This window comes from Hesperophylax consimilis, chromosome 27 (assembly GCF_061612785.1).
Source record: "Hesperophylax consimilis isolate HC1 chromosome 27, BYU_Hcon_1.0, whole genome shotgun sequence".
Classification (NCBI taxonomy): domain Eukaryota; kingdom Metazoa; phylum Arthropoda; class Insecta; order Trichoptera; family Limnephilidae; genus Hesperophylax; species Hesperophylax consimilis.
The window spans coordinates 12,163,367-12,179,939 of NC_142862.1; the positions used below are offsets into that span (position 1 = coordinate 12,163,367).

General features: G+C 32.5%; 1 protein-coding gene across 1 annotated transcript in view; it reads left to right on the plus strand.

Moving 5' to 3' along the window:
* Window positions 1-4,669: 4,669 nt before the first annotated feature.
* The window catches only part of LOC149410595 (fatty acyl-CoA reductase wat-like), an 80,442-nt gene continuing 68,538 nt past the window's right edge, over window positions 4,670-16,573 (plus strand). The window contains exon 1 of the mRNA XM_089648295.1: window positions 4,670-4,873. The gene's annotated coding sequence lies outside the window, so the exon portion shown is untranslated. The remainder of the gene's footprint in view (window positions 4,874-16,573) is intronic.

Sequence of the window (16,573 nt, forward strand, 5' to 3'; positions counted from 1 at the left end):
GGAAACAAAACTATTAAAATTAAGAAAATTATATGAATATAATACATGTCTTCTTATTTACAAAATAAATAATAAACTCATACATACAAATACAGAACTCATTAAAACGTCCCAAGTACACACACACTTTACACGGCAACACGATAAAATACATTTAAACACCATACATACTCATTATGGCAAGCAATCCATTGGATCCAATCAATTAAAAATGAAAAAAGTATAGGTACATTTAAAAAAAAATTGCTCAGTTTTATGCTCAATCAACAAAACAATGAAAGTGAATAATATCAGTGTGTAATATATTTATGTGTAATATATATGTTATTTCTAGTTAAATAAGTGAAAAATGTAATTTTCTTTTATCTAGAATAAAAAAATAAAAAAATAAAATAAAACATCTATCCTGGAATCCGAACAATTTCCTCCTGGATTTTTATCTTGAGATCAACAGGAGGCTGAATATATATTTTTTTGCTAGAGCAATCCCGATGAGTTGCAAAACTCATTGAATGGCGGGAAGAACTTACAATACATAAGTGGGAGTTAATAGGTACAATTTTAAATTGGTATTTTTATGTCAAAATTATAAGTTCTCATACGAAACAGTACAAAAATAGTAAAATATTCAAAGCTATGAAAAAGGGAGGTAAAGTAAACAAGAAAAAACAAAAAAGGAAACGAACAGGGATATACATATAAGCCCAAAGCCAAGGTACGAATTTACAAAAAGGTACTTACCAACTAATACAATGGTAAAAATAAATTATGGTCGATTACAAATACAGGGGATAGAAAAGGAGAGAGAAAGAAACAAGACAAAATACAATACGACAAGAATTACGTATTTACGTTTTTATACGTTTTAAAAAAACATTATTTTAAAGCATTACTATGAATTTGATGATGGCTGTTTTTATACATATCTGGGAGAGATTTTATCCCATATTATATAGTGTTTGTTAGAGGAATGTGGATTTTATTGTTATTCCAGAGCATTGTGGTTGTGGATGTCTTGATTGTAAAGTAACTTGACGTTAGTGTGGGTTGATTGTTGGGTAATTTGTAGGATGGTGCTCGTGATTTCATGTTTGGGAAGGACTGTGATTGGAAGGATCATCATCATCATCACTTTTGGCTCTACAACCCCTGGTGGGTCTTGGCCTCCTCAAGAATCTTCCTCCACTCATCTCGGTCCCGCGCCAGCTCTCTCCAGTTTCGAAGCTCCAAGGCAGACAAATCTTTGAGGACGTTGTCGCTCCATCTTTACCTTGGCCTTCCCAGGCTCCTTCTTCCTATCGGTCTTGAGCTCAGCAGGGACTTAGGTTGGAAGGATACCGGAAATTTAATAAGTGTCCTTGACATGTGTGTCCCATATTTTTCACCAATTGACATATCTGGAGATAAGGCTGCCTAGAAACTGATTACGTAAGACAGCCATTGATGTACGAGCTGTGTTTGCAGTTGCATGGATAGTTTTTCAAAAATATTCGGTTGATTTTCACAAATCCACTAAATTCGATAGATTTTCTACGAATATCGGTAGATTACTACATTATAACCATTGATGAAGAACCTTCAACAGTTATTCCAATAAATATATATGTTTATTACCATCCATGACTTGGAGCCAACTTATTTCATAGTACAATCCAGTAATGTTGGCCTCACTGGGTGGCTTACCGCGATTTATGCATTATGGGCCAGTTGCTTCGCGTAACTGACATAATAGCAGAACATGAATAGAACTTTCACTTTTTTATGTGAATACCTCACAGGGGTCCCAACTGCTCCCAACCTGAACTACTGTTCAAGGGTAATTTTTTTAAGCAATTAAAACGCATGTTGCATATATGGAAAGAAATCAGAACAGGGGTATGAGGTCCATACTGTTCTGTAGCAGATATACTAGGATAAAAACGATATAATCCCAGCTCAACATTCTAAGTGTGTGGCAACGTTTGGTCTATAATACCCTAGTATTTATATATAAGTTAAAAAATAAAATGTTAACAGATTATATCTTAAAAAGTGTTAGTATTAATAGTGCAGTCCACGGCTATCCTACGAGAAGCTGCAACAATTTTAGGCTTCCTAAGACAAATTTATCGGCAACACAAAACAATATTTACTATAGGTTTCAAAATGTTCAATGAACTCCATTTAATAGTTCAGGAAGCCAAAAGTTTTGCAATTTTTCGTGAGTTATGTCTCATGTTTCGAAGTCCAATTTTAATACGTAGGTAATGGAATATTTTGTAGTAGTTTTAGAATAGATTATAACCACAGACATAGGAATTAATAGACGAGAAGATAATGGCGAGGGGTAAAATCAACTGTTGAAGAACGAAAGGGGTTAAGCTGACTGTGATTCGTCAATAAATCAATCTGACAGTAAATAGGCATCTCGCATTATAATATCACCATTTAGTTCTTAAAAGTAAAATCTGCTTTTGAATGAATAGACATTTTTACATGGGAGCGCAAATTACTCGCCACGTTATGAACTAATTTGCGAAGTCCAAATTCGGCAAAGTAAATTTCTTCTGTTTGCAGAGTCGTAGTTAGTTTCAGAGTATTTAGTTAAGACACTTTTACAAATGTTTCATAATTTACTTACCCCAGTAAACAACGATGAGCACACTTGAGAATCGCTACATTGTGATGTGATAGTATATGTTTCTAAAACTGATCTATATTATACGATGTTAATATGCTTAAAATAAAGTAAAAAAATGCTTATATATGGAATGTAATACGACAATTGGGTTTATTCTCTTTATCACATCTATTTTTACAAGTTTTCATAGTACAAGTCAACATTTTGCCGTGTTATTTCGTAAAATGAACCGATGATGCCTCGACCATAGTTCGCACAAGAATGATGACGTCACTTTTTCAAATTTCACTTGAGGCCATACGCGAGCACAGCCGGCTCCAATGGAACCGGTATGGGGAGTGGGGATAATACGCTTTTAATCACTTAGGGCAGGTCTACTAATATTCATATGTCTATGATTATAACTTAATAAAATATGCTTTAAAAAAATCGACTGAAGCCAGTGAAATTATCTCATTCCCCAATTGGGGCATGTTGTGAGGATGAAGGTAGTGGGGATGGAAAGGAGATGGGGTAGAGGATGGTGAGGGAGTACCTGGCTATTCAGATCTGTTCACCAAACACGACTAAAGCCATTTCAAGCAACGTTTCAATTCTGAATGGTGGTATTACACCAGGGCGATACTCACAGTATCTTCCACTCTGGAACGTGCTATATATAATTTTAAATTAATAAATTGTGAAATAATACAAATTAATCAAAAAAAATTATTTGAACCCGCGACTTCCGGCTTGCTAGTCGAGAGCCTTATCCTTCGACCACAGAGGCCAACACAACTGGAAAATTAACTTTTAAATTTAACGAATTGTTCAAATTCTGTGAAAATTATCCTTAATGTTTGATAAACCTATAATAATGTGTTTTGTATAATAGTGTTAATCTTAAGTGACCTCTCAGGTAAGCATGGTACTGGATATTATCTGCTATTAAATTATAATATACCTATGTACATTCTAACACAACATCGCGTTCATTAGTCAAATGCATTGTACATATACAGGATTTTCGTTAACAGGATAGGTTTTACAGGATATCGTTCCATTTTTGACATTTGACAAGTAAAAACTACTTCATTAATAAAAATGGAACGATACATGCTTCAAAAACGCATTGAAATTATTAAAATTCACTTGAGTAAATCAAATGCAAATCATCTTGAGTGATGAGGCCCATTTCCACCTCGGTGGCTTCGTCGACAAGCAAAATTGTCGCATCTGGGGCTCGGAAAACCCAAGAGTTATTGTTGAAAAGCCCCTCTATCCTCAACGTGTGACTGTTTGGTGCGGTTTATGGTCCAGCGGAGTCATTGGACCTTACATTTTTGAAAATGAGGCTGGAGCAACAGTTACGGTGAATGGATCGCTATCGAGAGATGATTAATGATTTTTTATCGCCTGAATTGGATGGTATTGATCTGGACAACGTTTGCTTTCAACAAGATGGCGCTACGTGCCACACAAGCAACGAATCCATTGATCTTTTACGATTGAATATCAAAATAACACCTCTTATTGGAAAACCCTGTATTTTAAAAGCCATGTTATGGCGTTTAAATAAATAAATGAATAAGTCGATAAAAGTTTGTCTAGTCTATAATTAATAAGTAGAAATATATATCTATAAAAAACGGCGCCTTACAAATTATCCAAATATTATCAATAAAATTTCTTCCATAAAAAACGTGATATCGAAAATGTTTTGCTTCAGCAAGGCTGAAATTTCGATTTGTTTCTTAAATTTTCAAATTAAATTGAAAAACGTTTATTTAAAAATTTTGTGTAAATATTTTTTTCATGGTGCCCTCGTGTTACCGGACACCGTGTACTACATTTACAGAACCATCACTCCGTCCATGTACTAAATAAACACTTACCGTACCCCCTCCTAATATGTCCACGAAACAACCTACCATAATATACCTATATACAGGTAAAGTCCGCTTTGTAAACCGATAACGACGAAAAGCGGTTTTTTCCGCGTTATTTCCTTCGTAAATACTCCAACGTAATCCAGTCAATTGCACTTTCAGTTCCCGCGCGGTACTGTTCATACATATTAGCCAAAAAGTTGCTAATCGAGATCCTAAAATTTTTAAATACATATTTTTTATAATAATAACAAAATTTTATAAAATTAATTGAAATACCTCTAACATTTTGTGCAAGAGTTAAAAAATAATCAGTTACTTCGACAAAATTTTAATAACGATTCTGTATTTTTTAACAAGTGATAGTGTTTTGCAGATCAAATTGGTAAGTTTTATATCAATTAACTGTACTTTTTAGGGCTTTACTAATAAACGTTATTTGAATTATACACAACTTAAAACAACCGTTAATGCATGGTAAATGGTTGTTTATCAGCTCTGTTGTATATTATATTATTATTATAAAAATGTCTAATATACTGTTGTATATTAGACATTTTTATTAGTTAGGGGTTTGGTATTTTGACATATTCGTAATTACACCGCCGCTAAAATAAATTGAATGATGAGTGACACAAGAGTCCCAACTTTTCGGATCCAGTGGCAAGGCATCCCTAATTGGGATATGTTGTTATGATGAAGGGGTGGGGAGAAGGGGAATAAGAGAAGAGTAAGGTTTTGGTTTGCTTTGTGTCCTTGGCTATTCAGATCTGGTCACCAAAAACGTAGATACGTAGAATTTATCAAAATAAATCCAATTTTTATTTTATGATCTTGTATGTTGTTTCTGAAAATAATGTATGATAATTTACAAACTGAATTTATAAAAATAAAATCGTTTATTTCGTGGACTTAGCTTTACAGAATTTTAACAATAATTCATCAAATTACAAAGTTAATGTTCAAGTTCTGTTCATAATATAATATTAACAGAATTTGAATAGTACTTTCACAGAACTTGAATGTTGACAAAATTTAATGAATAGTAGTTCTGTGAAACAACTGTCCATTACCGAATATTTCTGCTTTCATATATAAATTATTAAATTCTTAACTTCACGTGAATAAACTTTTAGGACGGATTATTTCACAGAATTTGAACGATTCATCAAATTTGAAGGTTAATTTTCAAGTTCTATGAAAGTCCTATTTATGTTCTGTTATCATGTCGTTATTTGCCAGTTGATTCACAGAACTGAAATGATTTGATGATTTGTTAAATTTCCAAGTAAATCCGTATACTTTAAGTTATACCTTATATTAACTTTTCGTTCACCTGTAATAATTAATCATTATATATTTGTTATAAGATGTACCTACAATTCGCAATGTGTGAAAAAATTATACAATAATAACTGACCTACATAAATAGGAATTATTTATCACTTTACATATATTTTGAAAAACAGAAATATTGTTTTTTCATATTTCAATAATTACTTAACTTTACAAAATTTGTTATTAACTTGTTGTTTACGTGTTTTTTTATTAGTTTCAACGACAAAGTTTGTACATGATGCAGAATAAAGAATAAATTAAAATTCTTTACAGTCAACCTCACAGGCCGCCTCAGGACAGGGTTTCCTGTTTAATTTGTTTGTTTTTTGTGTCATTGTTGACAAATAACATCGCATCGTCAAACTTTGTGTTGTTTCAAATTAAAACTTTTGGAATCCGCCTATAAATAAGTCTGAAGTGAAACTTAAGACGCACAGCTTAAACCTCCGCTAAGCAACGGCTCAGTCTGTAGTATCTATTTATTAGTTGTTAATTATGGAAATAGGCAGAATTCTGCTTTCTTTAAAATTTTACGGTTTTTAACGATATTTTTTTCAATTTTAACCGACACCTCTGCCACAGGTCCCCTCAAGTGTTCCATACGTTTAATGATTTAGCTGGGGTGCTCTTGCCTATGGTCGAGGGAGACCCTTAGACCTCTTCAGCTGGACTCTCGCGACCCAACACTCGATTCCTAAACACCCCTAATGCATTTTTCCTTTAATGCTTCCTATGTTTATTTATTGTAAAAATAAATACAAAATTATCGGTTTTGACTTTATTTAACGAGATTTGTCAGGTTATTCGTTAAGCTCGTTAATTCGAGTATGTTTGTCTATTTTTTTTAAATATATAATACATCTATTTGAATTGCAAATTATTTTCGGTAACGAATGAATGCAATTCTTGGAAGCGGAAATTGACACACTTCCCAATGTCCGATCTAGATGAAACTCGGCAGATAAATTTGTTGTCAATGACAATGCATTCTATAAACTTTTGGTGTCAATCACTTGCACACACACGGACATATACGCATTTCTCTGAAATCAGATGACATTACAGCGGTTAATATTTGAAATAAATGTCGTTCCTACCCGATCGGCATCTGGCGAGCTCAGTAGCGTAGTTTACTACGGTCCCTGGGAAGGAAGGCACAATCCCCAGCCAGACCAAACCAAAGACATTTAAAAATAGAGTATTATAGAGATTTTTTTAAAATCAAGGTTTTTACCACATAAATTTCCCGACACCGTCTTTATTTTCGTCTGAAAGGGATTTCCCGTATCTCGTACCACGTCTTCCTCACGTACCATTTGCTCTTAACAGTCAGCCTCGACGGGAACTACGATTAACTTCGATCCATGCTAATCCGTTATTATCAATAATACAAACGTCAATAATCGGCAACACATTATAACTAGCTACTCTCAAAGGCATAGAAGCATCTAATACCAACACTGTAGACTAGTAGGAAAGACAATAATTATAGCAAAATTGCATCCAATTAGACGGAAGTCGGTAAACGTAAGATCGTGTGAACCACCTGACTACCCTATCGAATAAATTCAAAATTAACTAACTATATATTTTATTTATTTATTTTATTTATTATATTACGTTGGATACATGTACAGGGTTTTCCAATAAGGCACGTAGCGCCGTCTTGTTGAAAGTAAACGTTGTCCAGATCAATACCATCCAATTCCGGACATAAAAAATCATTAATCATCTCTCGATAGCGATCCATTCACCGTAACTGTTGCTCCAGCCTCATTTTCAAAAAGTAAGGTCCAATGACTCCACCGGACCATAAACCGCACCAAACAGTCACACGTTGAGGATAGAGAGGCTTTTCTACAATAACTCTTGGGTTTTCCGAGCCCCAGATGCGACAATTTTGCTTGTTGACGAAGCCACCGAGTTGGAAATGGGCCTCATCACTCAAGATGATTTGCATTTGATTCACTCAAGTGAATTTTAATAATTTCAATGCGTTGTTGAAGCGTGAATCGTTCCATTTTTATTAATGGCGTAGTTTCTACTTGTCAAATGTCAAAAAATGACAACTTCAAAAGTAACATCTACCGAAATAGCGGCTATTCAGAATAACACCTTTTATTGGAAAACCCTGTATACAGTAAAAATGACAAGAAAATAATATTGCAATAACTGTATAAGTATATTAAAAATAAATACAAGGGTTATTATGAATTTTAGGTCGATATTAGTTCCTAGTTAAGGAACCAAATGCTGTTAAAATTCCTTAAAATTTAAGTAAAATAAAAGTGTTGTTGTTTTTTTATCAAAATTGAATATATGTTAAGTATTTAATAAATGAGCCATTAATAGGTAACCATATAAAATTTTAAGTGACATTATTTAATAGTTTTTCAGACTCCACCCTCCCCAAGCCAATCAACCATTAAGTTATTATTGAACCAATGAAGGACATTTTGCATGTTTTAGTATTTAATTCTTTAGGGATTTTATTATATAATTTCGGTCCCAGATATGTTTACGACTCTTGAATATAATTATATAATTTTAAAGACAAACTTATCATAAAACTCTTCCACGTGAATTACTCTTAAAAATAACCTTACCATTTTGTGTATGAAGTATATTAGTTAACTACTTTAAATTTTTATCACATCTACCAATCATATTACATAACCATGTTTTACTTTCTCACTGCAATGTACTTACTACAACACGTAATACCTATCATATTATTAGTTACTTATAAATAACTATGTAAGAGTAGTATTCAAATTTTAAATGTATTTACTTTATTTCTTTAAGCCCCCGCATGCACAATTTATAACAAGTTTCTTGTTAACTCTTTAAGTTCCAAAAAAATTTTAGTTTTGTAAATTATATCTATACATTTGTTATGCGGAAACGTTAACTATATGAAATTTCCTCGATAGAAAAAAATCGCAAAGTAAGCTCCGAAAATGATTAAAAACATGTTTTGTTCTGTTATTTAAGAGGAAGCTACAAGCCAACAATGTGTATATTCTTGATATACCTTATACTGTAGGTAATAGGCATTAAAATTGCTTGACAAACGGAGTCTAGAAACGTTCGATTTCAAGCACAAAACTGTTTTTTATTTATTTTGTAAATAATTTTATAAGAAAGCAAAAAAGTTGATCTAGTGAAACTGTCACAGATAATCTTAGCTATATTACTGTATTTTTTTAAGTTGTTTCCTTTACGCGTTCATACATTTCCATTGAAAAAAAATATTTTTTAGAAGTTTACATTTATATTTATTATTGAGTAATTTATTATTTCATTTGTAGTCTACTCAAACTAATCGATAGAAAAACTTTCAATTTATCTAAAGCATATTTTTTGGTAATCATGACGTACACCAATTCGTTATAAAGATTAATCAACATTGGGATTTAGCAAGTAAAAACGTATATTCCTGGGTATAAATCTTACTGAGGTTCCTAAATCAATGTTTCCATCTTCTTTTTTTCATCAACTCCACATAGGATGCCCTAAGGAAAATAATTTCCCTCGGAGCCTATGTTAATTTTGGGGATGCTGTCTGGAGGGTCTTTTTGAGGAGAAGAAGGACGGAGGAAACACAGAGGCTGGCAAATCTTTCCATAGTCAAGCTGTTGACCTCTTATGTGACAATTTTTTTTTAAATAGCTATACAACGGAGATCTTAAAAAAATCCCTCGTGCCTATGTTATCTTTGGGCATGCTGTGTGGAGAATCTGTTTATGGAAAGGAAGTTCTGCACAAGTGCCAAAGGGATCAAAGACGCTAGTTCCTCGAATCATCTTCCGTTGTAATACCGGTAGAATAAAAACAGCATACCTGCCTGACGCCTGCGCTCTCCACTTGTTGGATGGGTAAATGATACATTTAAATCACGAACTGCCCTATTACATTATGAAAAGATCATTAAATAATAATGGTCTCGTTCCAAAGTTGCTACGTAAATATCACAGTCCATTTTCCGACAAATTTGTATGACACATTGTTTACGCACAACAGTTCTCCCAACCAACATTTTACTGCTAAAATATAAATGATATTTTACAACATTTTACCGTTCAAATAGAAATATTTGAATTTGTTATTGTTATATTATCGTAAAAAGGACACATTGGACACCGAACAAACATTGATTTTCGAGGGACCAGATGGAATCTGCCTCAAATAAATTGCCTACATAATAATAGTATAATCTGTATAATGTATATATAGAGTGATAGATACCTACTCTCAATATCGCCCTGGTGAAAGATCACAATCCTGAATCGATACATTGATTGAAATTGCTTTAGCCGCGTTGAGAGACAATATCTGAATGTCCAGTTTTTTTATTTTCTTTATTGAATTATAATTCTTACATTTTCAAACAAAAAGATAGAATGACAATATTAGAAATTACCATACGTAATTATCAACGATTGGGTTATGTAAAAAAGAAATGAAATAATATATAACGAAAATGCAAGACATATAAGCAATGCAAAAAAAAACAAGTTCTAGCAGTTAATTTAATTAACACCTCCGTAATTGAGAATATCTCGTGTTTAGGGAGGGATTTACTTCCAAACCTTCTCTTACCTTGGGAGATGATTCTCTTGGGAGGGAGATGAGATGTCATTCCCCTCCCACTTCCTACAGTCTCTCAACATACCTCAATTCACATTTAAAAAGTATTTTTTTATAATGTTTAACACACTTGTCTTGAATGGAACATATTTTTAGCATCATCGTTTTAATGTTGTGCAGACTAGGACAGTTGATCCCCGGGCATTTGACCCCCCGGACAGTAGATCCCTGGACAGTTGATCCCTGGGCAGTTGATCCCTGGGCAGTCAATCCCCCTGGCAGTTGATTCCCGGGCGGTTGATCCCTCTGTCAATTGATACCTCTGCCAATTGATCCCTCAAACACTTGATCCCCCAAGGATTATTTCTGCTACACGTCCTCATTGGTAAAATGTGTATGCAGAGAGGATATACAACCGTATAACAAAATTTGATAAACTTATCTCTGCAGAAATTTTTTGTGGAAATTCCATTGATGTGTTTAATATTAGTCTATGGGAAATTCGATATATAAATATTTTCGCCACTTTAGTAGACACTAGTAAGTATTAGCGTATTATCCCCAAGTCGACTGCATATATAACTAGATAAGTCGGTTGGCCAACTCCCGGGGGACCAACTACCAGGGGGAGCAACTGTCGGGGGGGGCAACTGTCGGAGGATCAAGCGTCGTGGAATAGCACTATTACATGTTTAGTTAGGTACTAGGTCTAAATTGTCAATTTTTTCTCGCAACATTCTCGAATATGACGGGTTTTACAGTTCCACTGTCGGGCTTTTCTAGCGTTCTGTAAATCAATGAAATTAATAAATTAGTAATCATAATCGTTTTTCTAAACGCACTGGTTTCTTCAATAATAAGATGCTATAATTTACATAATTCTTAACCATTTAAATGCGAATGCGGAGGGCGGTGGGCAGACGACCACATTAAATATTATTATTTATTTGTTTACTTTAGGGGAACCAGCAGTCTATAAGAATATAAAATAAAATCCAATTATAGATTTCCTCTTTGACTCTACATAAAAATTTAATAATATGTAGACAAAAAATATTTTAGTATGATTATTTCTTTTTAAATACGAGATGCTAATTCTTAGATAAAAATGAGAAATTTATAAGAAAAAACAGCTGAATTACCCAGCCGTAGCCCGGGATCTGTTCTAATGTAACCCTCAGGCCACGATGCACCTGAGGCTATTTTCGTAATAATTTACTTGTTTTTTTTAAATTTATGATTTTGTAAATTGCGCCGTCTTACCAGATAATGTGTTTATATATTTATAAAAAATGTTTATATCTATCCTACGAAGTTTCCCCAGGATAATAATAATAATAATAATATTTGGATAATTTATATAGCGCCGTTTTTGTGAAAAATCACCTTACCAACTAACATTCGTTGAAATGTTATTGCTCTGTCTATTGTTATATATATATATATTTTATAGCTAAATAAACGTTCTGCAGAATGAAAATAGTTTATATTAGACTTTCCTTTAAAAAAATACAGCAATATGACTTTTGAAACACAGATAAAAATACATTATTTCCTTTCCAAGCGAATACAATTTATTTTTTTAAATAAAACAAACACTTTGTATTTAACCACGAATATTTATTATTTTACACATCGACCGGCTTCCCTGAAACCGCAAAATAATTGCTTCTTATGAAAAAAAAAAGATAACAATTTATGTAAGTACCTTGCTAGGAGCATTTTTAAAGGTTAAAAATACGAAGAAGTATCGAGGCAAGTGTGGTGAGTTAATTGCAAATCCACCGAAAATTTCTCGTCACGCTAAAGGTTGGGGATAAGAAAAAGAAAAAGGTGTGGGTTTTTGAAATATCATATATATTTTTTAACTATTTTTAAAAGAAAGACAAACATTCCCGTGATACGAATAACCTGACAATACTTGAAAATCTCCTACTACCACCACAAGCAGAAAAGTGATGGAGAACTTAGCCAGCCGAGGAATTGAACACACTTCGCCTGGGTGGGACCCAAACGCAATGTCAACACAGTCACCGACCGGTCTATATAACCTTTTTCTTGTTTTGAATGTCAAGTGTGCAAAATTTCATGAACCTCGGAATCAAACTATATATTGGTATAAAAAAGAAACCGACTATTTAGAAAGATAGATTATAAGATATATTTTGCTGGACATCAATGGAGAAGAGTAGCGCGTGACATGTCCCAATGGAAATTGTTAGAGGAGGCCTATGCCAAGAGGCAAACGGAGCTTCGAGATATATTATAACAAACAAAACATTTCTAATATTAATATACCTAACAGAAGTTCAGAATTAAAGGCTTATTATTATTAAAATATTGAAGACAATATTAGTGATTTCTAAACGAAAATCTGAAACAGAAAAATCAGAAAAGGAAACGGTCACATCTGGGAATCGAACCCAGGACCCTTGTCTTTCCGAGACAGTGCTCTACCGACTGAGCTAATGGGACCCTATTCCCCTCGGTCACTTTTAACCGTATCATACTTCGAATAAGAACTACTAACATTGTCTTCATTTTTTCACCGCACATTTTTATTGGCAACTATCTTTATGTATGATCGCAAGATTCAACTCGAACGAAATGCAATCCAGACAGCGTCTTTTTAGATAAACCTATCTTATTTTTTTATTTTTAATGTGCGACATCTGTTGACTTTTCTGCAAGTCTAGAATGAATATTTATTTTTCGGAATAACTTTATTGAGTAAAACCTCAAATTGTAATATTTAAATATTGAAGACAATATTAGTGATTTCTAAACGAAAATCTGAAACAGAAAAATCAGAAAAGGAAACGGTCACATCTGGGAATCGAGCCCAGGACCCTTGTCTTTCCGGGACAGTGCTCTACCGACTGAGCTAATGGGACCCTATTCCTCTCGGTCACTTTTAACCGTATCATACTTCGAATAAGAATTTTGACTTTATTAAAATGTGAAATCTTCGTGTTCATTTTGACTTTATTAAAATGTGAAATCTTCGTGTTTATTTTGACTTTATTAAAATGTGAAACCTTTGTGTTTATTTTGACTTTATTAAAATGTGAAATCTTCGGGTTTATTTTGACTATATTAAAATGTGAAATCTTCGTGTTTATTTTGACTTTATTAAAATGTGAAATCTTGGTGTTTATTTTGACTTTATCAAAATGTGAAATCTCTATGTTTATTACCAGTCGAAATTTTAGAGAAAAATGTTTTAGGCTTTTTTTAAATTAAATTAAAAAGACGGAGAAAAATGAGTAATGTTTATTTTTTAAGAATCTCTTCAGATTAATCCGGTTAAAACCGGGTTGCAGGCTGTTTCCAGATAAACTTTTAGTAAATTCCTATTATATTGGAATACGTGTTTATGAACCTGCATTTGCATTGACATAATGACGAAATACGAACATATTAGATTTTTTATAAACACATGTTCCGACATCGTGATAATACATTCTTATTTGAAAGTTTATTAGTAAACCTATCAATTCGTTCGTTAAGAGCCTGCAATCCCTGTTTTTTAACCGGATTACGAATAATTTTAAGAGATTCTTAATAAATCAGCAATACTCATTTTTTCGCGTAGTACCTACCTGCCTGAAGAAATTTTAAACAAAGAATTGTTATTGAGATAGTGAAGTTTCTTTAGACAAATTGTATAATTCCTTATTTTAAATTTAAAAAATAATAATTAAAATATATAGTTTGTAATTAAGTATGTAGCGAGTACTTAGAAATCTTTATCGAAGAAATTTTGATTTTAATAAGGCCCCGTAATCAACGTTAAAATATGGTTTGAAAGGGAGATATGTAAATACAAATGTCAGATGGAGCGCGCTAATATAAAAAAAACGATAATAATTAAGCCAAAATGGTGAAAATATTTCATAAAACACGACTCGTTTCAAATAGAGCAAAAGTCTCTCGACAAATGCTTTAGTTGCATTTAAAGATACACTGTGAATTTAATGCCTATAATAGATTAAATAACATATTTGACACGTAATTTAGCGACACAAATAAATTAAGTATGTTTACATGTGACGAAAAGACAAACTAGAATAATATTAAGATAAATTATTTCTTTGACTACAATTAAAAAAATAGTTTGCTAGGAGCATTTTTTAAGGTTCAAAATACTATAAAATGGAGGCAAGGGCGGTGAGTTACCAACAAATCCACATACCATAATGAATCAAAAATATGAAGAACAAAAAGGATTTAAATTTCGTCCTAAAAAACTCAAAAAAAAAAACTTAAATACTTAAACATGTAAATAACAAACATAATAACACGTTCCTCAAACACTAGACTAGTTTGATTATAGAGGTACATCTGTTTATAGAACTAACTATACTCCGCCGTTGTTGTGGCTCAGTCTTTCTGTGCAGACAGAGAAACAATAGCGCGTGTTACTTTTACGTCCAACAGATGGCGCTGTTTTTTTTTTTTTTTTAATTTTAGTTCCATGTTTTTATCTGCCACTGTGAACATTCGAACATTAATGTTTTATATGTACATAGACAATATATAAGATTATTATGTGAAATGGATGAACGGTCTTCGAACTTGGTTTAAATGATACGTATTATATTTAAAAAATAAAAACAGAATTGGATTATTTTATAGTTAAAAAAATAATTAATGTGTTTAAGAAAAAAAATAACGTCACCATTCACAGAAATATGTAACATGTACGTACATAGTAATCATTTCACATAGTGTTATATATGAAAATGTATGTATGAATGTATGAAATGTACCTCCCTGATAAAGCTAAAGTTATGTGTACGGGATAAGTGTTATTTTTTATTATTTTCAATGGCAGAGTTTGTACATGTATCTGATAGTATTATTATCATAATGACTGTAGAGTTAGGATTGTTCTAAACGGAAGTGGCGCAATCTGTTATTTTCAAAAAGAACCGGTGAAATTTTCAAATCGCAGCAGCTTGTTTATTTGTTAACAAATAACAAGCAGTAATTGTTGAATGAAACACGAGTATATATTGAATAATTTCGCGGGTAAGAGATAAGCCGCCATAGCTCAGTGGTCAGAGCTGTCGACCGGAAATCGAAGGGACACGGGTTCGAGTCCCGTTGGCGTCATGTATCTTTTATCAGGAGATTTTTCAATGTGGATGAGTGTTTCAGGCGAATAATTATTTCTTGTAAAATAACAATATGTATATATTTGTTAATTATGTCAGTTTGTTTTTTATTTAATTTTTTTTTTTATAATATTTTGGACACTTTCTGGTAATATATAAAAAAACTTTACTCAAAGATTTTAATAGTTGCCTCGGGTTTTTTTCTCTTTTTGGAATTGGGTAAATTGATGTTTAAGTTCGAGTTAATATTATTTTTAAATGGTGCAGTTTTATTTAGAATATTATCTTTTTAAATTTTTAATGTTGCATGGTAGAAGTATAATGTATTTAGTTATCTAACTAGGTACCTTTATTTTAAAATTTCACACTTGCCACACTATAAACACATTAAGGCGATGCCATACGTAGTAATGCAAAATCATGTGTGTTTGGTTTGAAAATTTGGTCGCCTAGAAATGTTTCAGATGCTTTAATTAAATACTGCGAGTAGAATACATCTTGGCCTTTGAAATAATCGATTATTTTTAGATAAGTCTTTTAATAAGCCCTGAAAAAAGGAATGTAAATGCCTATAAAAACTGCTTTAAAGTTCAAAATCTCCTACTTACGAACCCATTTTCGGTTATGATTTTATTGTATAATGTGGCAAATTAAGTTATTTATAAAATGATCGAAAAAAATTAAATATTTATGCCTGAACATCCACAAAATAAAATAAAAGGCACTTTTAAGCCATGTTTTTTCTTGCATAAATCAAAACAGGCGGATGGTGTTAAGCGGGAATTTAAACCTTATCGCTATCTACGTAAGGGTTGTTATTGATAGCGGCTCAATTTAAAATATTACACGACGTAGTGCATCGCCTTAAGAATGATAGAGTGTGGACATACAGGTTATCCAACGGTAAAGTGCACAAACTTCAGAAGGTGATTCTACATGATAAATAATTTTTTCGATATTTCGTTGTTTTTTCCATACAAAAATAATTTTCTATATAAACAATCCAACTTTTAAACCTGAAAACTACCTTAACACGT